Source organism: Meles meles, chromosome 16 (genome assembly GCF_922984935.1).
Source record: "Meles meles chromosome 16, mMelMel3.1 paternal haplotype, whole genome shotgun sequence".
Classification (NCBI taxonomy): domain Eukaryota; kingdom Metazoa; phylum Chordata; class Mammalia; order Carnivora; family Mustelidae; genus Meles; species Meles meles.
The window spans coordinates 76,070,284-76,075,743 of record NC_060081.1 but is presented as its reverse complement, the minus strand read 5'-3'; the positions used below and the strand labels follow the sequence as shown (position 1 = coordinate 76,075,743).

Genomic DNA, 5,460 nt, shown 5'->3' with positions numbered 1-5,460 from the left:
ATTTGAAAACCAAAATCAAAATGAAGTAAAAACAATGGGTTTTATGATTTCTGGACTGCATATACTTTTTTTTATAGCAGAGATTGACTATGTATACTGTTTTCTTATCTTTTAATTGGCATAATCATTAAATATCAATATGACCAATATGACAATCAATATGACACCAAAACACAAGGCAGCAAAAGCAAAATTAGACAAGTGGGATTCCATTAAACTGAAAAGTGTCTGTGCAGCGAAGGAAACAATCAACAGAATGAAAAGGGAACCTGCAGAATGAGAGAAGATATTTGCAAACCATATATTAGATAAAGGATTAATATCCAAAACATGTAAGGAAACTCCTACAACTCAAGAGCAAAAAAAAATTAAATAACCCTTAAAAATGGGCAAAGAGTTTAAACAGATATTTCTCCAAGGGAGAAATAGAAATGGCTAACAGGTATATGAAAAGATGCTCCGTGTAACTAATCATTGGAGAAGTGCTGATCAAAGCCACAACAAGAGGTCATTTCACTTGTGTTAGAACGGGAGTTTTCAAAGCAAAACAAAACCAAATCAAACACAACCCCTGTTGGTGAGGATGTGGAGAATTTGGAATCCCTGTGCACTATTGCTCAGAATGCAAACTGGCGTAGCCACTGTGGAAAACTGTGCAGAGGTGCCCCCCAAAATTAAAAAATAGAATTAGCATATGAACCAGTATCCTGTTTTGGGCATATACCCCAAATACCCTGAAATCAGGATCCAGAAGAAACCTATGCACTCTGATGTTCATTGCAGCTGTTATTCAGGATAGCCAAGATACAGACACAACCTAATGTTCATTGGCAGGTAAACAGATGAAGAAAATGTGGTATATACACAAGTAAAATATTATTCAGTCTTAAAAACAAAGGAAACCATGATAAGAAGAATGAACTTGGAAGATATTATGCTAAGTGAAATAAGCCAGACAGAGAAAAACAAATACTATATGAGTCTACTTATACGAGGTCTTTAAAAAAGTTATGCTATAGGGGGGTCTGGGGGGCTTAGTTGTTCAGTGACTCCTTTTGGTTCAGGTCATGATCCCAGAGTCCTGGGATTGAGCCCCGCTTCAGGCTCCCTGCTCAGCAAGAAGCCTGCTTCTCTCTCTCCCACTCCCACTGCTTGTGTTCCCTCTCTTGCTGTCTCTCTCTCTTTGTCAAATAAATAAATAAATAAAATCTTACCAAAAAATAAAATAAAATAGTCATGCTTCTAGAAACAGAGAATAAAATGGTGGTTACCAGAGCTGAGGGAAGAGTGAAATGGGGAGTTGCTGTTCAAAAGACATCAAATCTCAGTCACACAAGATGAATAAATTCTCGAGATCTGCTATACAACGTTGCGCCTGTAGTAACAATACTGTATCGTGTGCTTAAAAATGTGTTAAGAGGGTAGATCTCATGTTATGTGTTATTGTCGCAATAAAAATATTTAAAAAGCATATCTGCCAATCATAATTTCGGCCAATCATTAAACATGTCCCATATTTCAAATGTTCTATCACACTTTTTACACGCATTAAAAATAAGCCTCACAATATTTATTGAGATAAATTATTGTTTCTATTTTAAAATAAGAGAGTGAATTCCAAGCATGATAAATGTTGCGTTTGTCTGATACAGTTTTGCTCCCCTCACCCCAAAGATGAGTACATGGTCTATGCCGGGATCGTTGTAACATCTGTAGGGATTGATTTTGTAATGATCACATGATCAAACTTGGACCAATCAAATGAACTCTCTGGTATTTTTCTGACTGAAACTGGCAAGGAAGACTTTTCTTCTGTTAGGTTATAGAACTGGATATAAGTTGATCTCATATAGACAGCAGCCATGTTTCCCACTATTCAAAGATAAAATCCAGCTTTGACAGAAGACAGGAGAGAGAAATACCAAAGAACTCCTACTGACTTTGAGTGTTTGGACCTAATTATAATCAGAGTTGTTCAATTCTGGCACAGCTGACATTTTGGACCAAGTATTTCCTCACTGGGGAAGGGGACAGCTGACATTTTGGACCAAGTATTTTCTCACTGGGGAAGGGGACAGCTGACATTTTGGACCAAGTATTTCCTCATTGGGGAAGGGGACTCTCTTGTGCTAACATCTACAAGCACTAGATGCCAGAAGCACCCACTTTCCTGCAGTTGTGACAAGGATGTCATCTGACATTGTCGAAGTTCTCCCGGGAAGTGGGATGAAGAGGGGCGAAATCATCCTCTGTTGAGACCACTGAGGGATAACTAAGAATATCATCACCACTGTGCTGGTGAATTATTTGAGCTACGAAACCTTCTCCATTTGCTTAAAGTCATCTGAATTTAGTCTCTGTAAAATATAACCGAAGGAATCTTGACTAGTTTGAAAACGACCAGTAACCTGCACAAAGACATAGAAAGCCTTGGAGCACTTTGCTAAGTGCCTGCCATAAGGAAAACAAAAGAATTTACATATTCATGTATACTGTCTGTGTGTGTGTGTGTGTGTGTTTGTGTGTGTGTATGTACACACATACACACATAAGAGGGACCCGCAGGTAAAGAGCTTGAAAAGTAAGTTTTCCATGTGAGTGAGTGAGATGCACTCCAGGACTGGGGTGGAGAAGGACATGATGCACTGTGGGATCCAGGGCTGGGCGAACAATGAACAAGACGGAGGTGACCTTGAAGTAGCATCTGGAAGACAAGATGAAGAATCCATCCATTGTTGGAGTCCTGTGCACAGGTTCACAGAGACCTAATCTGGGTTGTTGTGGGACCCCATCAAGTGAAGCACGCTGGGGGGATACCTGCTCCAGCCCAGCAAGCTGCTGAGCTAACCTCAGACCCCACTGACTTTCCTGTGATGTCTGTAGAGCCAGATAACGGAACATTAGCAACCAGAAATACGATGGTGTCAGAGTGGCAGTGCACAAAGTGGCCTCTTGACAGCTCACGTCATTTCTCCAGCAGCCTGTCATACAGGCTCGATCCTACCTGTACTAATTATCTTGCAGAACTATGAAAGTTCCAGAAGTGAAGCCACTTATCTAGTGTGCATTGGGTACTTTTCTATTAATTAGAAAGTAAGCTGCTTTTTGACACTCAACAGACTGACTTATTAAAATATTAGTACGAAAGGCTCCTGTTTTGAAGCAGCAGGCTCAGGTCACTTTGTACACAATTTGATTATGTTCAATGAATCTGGTTGGAGGGGGAAAAGTAAAGTAAATTTTCCACATTGTTGACCCATGAAACACGTTAATTGAGAGATGCTTCTCAAAAAAAAAAAAAAAAAAGTACTCTGAGTTCAGCTATGTTTGGGAAATGATTGGTTAAACTACCCAGCCTGCTTTCTTTTCGTAAGAGGGTACCTCAGAGACTCTAGTAAGATGGTGTGCTTTAATAATCTCCACCAGTTTCTCATGTTTCTTTGACAATTTTTTTTAATAGCCCCGGATAGCATCTTTCAAGACTAACAGTGGGAAGAACTCAACATGGTAAGTGCAGTGGCCCACCGATGTGAAAGGCAGGCCCCAGCAATGTAGGGATAAAGAATGACATGTTCTCTGTCCATGGAGAAGCAGACATATGCAAACTCACAGCCCCCTTTGCTGAGTAGGTTTATCTGCATTTGGAGAGAAGGGGCGAGTTATGACGGAGCCTCTAGTCTATAACAGAGTAGGGACACTTCCCTCCAAAGGCAACTAGAGTTCATGGGAGTCATCTGACTCCCTGTGACCTTGGGAAATCTCTTGGCCATGTGGTCAAGGGCAGATAGTGGAGTAAGACAGCAGGCAAGGCAACCATTTAGGACCCAGTAGAATAAATCACAACAGAAGTGGTAAGGGTTTTAACTAAACCAGTGGCAATGAAAATGGATGAAATAGAGTGACTTGAGAAATATTAATGCAAATTATTGCCTACTGCTAATCTTCCATTTTATAGTGCCATTTTTAACCACTTTGGTAGGCCATCTTAATTTCAAAGATCACATTTTTGTCACAGCAGTGAAGAAAATTCTCTAGAAAGTTAATAAATGTAAGTATTGTAGCATTCTTAAAATCTGGCCTCACTAGAAGAGGCATTTTTTTTTTTAAGAAATGTTTCTTGAAGTCAATTCTATGCGCTCCATAATAGATGCCGATTTTATCCATAAAACATAAAAATACTAATGTATTCTATCCTGATATTCCAGTACATGGGTGTCATGTCTGCTTTGAGTCCCTTGTACGTAGTATTCTTAGTAAAATTGCAAGTGGAAAGCATCAAGTTCCCCCATACCCTCTACCCCCTCCATGTGTTAAAACCATTGGGGTTGTCATGGGCATCTTTGGATCAGATACCTTCTGGCTCTTGCTGGTTTTGTTGCCTGCATGCTGGAAGATAAGGATTTGGCCAACCGGCAAGGGCTTGCACAGGGGAGCTCGCGGGGTCTCGCTCATGCCTGGCAGCATGTGAACACTCAGTGTCATTATGCAAGTTATCATCAATCAGCAGGCAGCTGCTTTTAGGACTTCCAGCCGGCAAGGCAAACATTTGTGCTCCTGGCTTCCTCCCTGAGCATGCTGGACCTAGGGCCCATCAGACAACAGAACTGCACATACAATCACTACCCGCGGCTCTGGACCACTCGAACAGATGTTCCAGGTTGGTGCCGGGATGCTCACCTGGCAGCCCTGTTGGAGCTCAGAGGAAGATGTGGAGATCAGAGTCTGTTTGCTCAACACAAAGGGCTTTCTATGGAAGGGTTGGGGAGGAAGAGGCAAAGCTGAGGGTAAATCCAACAAAACATTTTTCAATAAAATAGACTGGATGCTACAGACACAGGCGTGCACAAGAACAGCCTAAAACAAAATGCGAAAGATGACAAAAACCGTTTGGATCCTGATGCCATGACAATGAGGCTGGTCAGCTGTGTTAAAGGAAGAGAAAGAACGAACACTGATTCCATAACCAATAAATGCTTCTGAGGCATATACCACAGGCTCTGACGTCTGAAGGATACAAGATGAGAAGCTAGGACCTAGCAGTCCAAGAATTGGCAATGTTCTTAGGCAGAGAAGACAAGCCCAGGGGAACAAAATAGGCATGAACAGAGCTTGTTATCTAAAGCTTGGCTTTACTCTATGGAACTCACAGGAGGGGTGTGAACCAGAGTATTTTAACTCTGCATTTTTCTGTGAGAGAAGTCCTTTAGGCCTCTCAGCAGATATAGGCCTGTAACACCCCTTCATTAAAAGGATGAGTCCAAATAAACAGGAAACGCCCTGGAGTGGAGGGTATATATACCAGAATCTCTCAGGAGCAATTAAGATTTCATTGAACAAACACAGGATCACAGGGGAAGAGAGGAAAAAATAAAACAAGATGAAATCAGAGAGGGAGATTAAGAGACTCTTAATCACAGGAAACAAACGGAGGGCTGCTGGAGGGGAGGAGGGAAGGGGGAT

General features: G+C 41.3%; 1 pseudogene; it reads left to right on the top strand.

The window, feature by feature from the left end:
* The first annotated feature begins 2,671 nt into the window (after positions 1-2,671).
* LOC123926649 lies at positions 2,672-2,956 on the top strand (annotated as a pseudogene).
* The last annotated feature ends 2,504 nt before the right edge of the window (positions 2,957-5,460 follow it).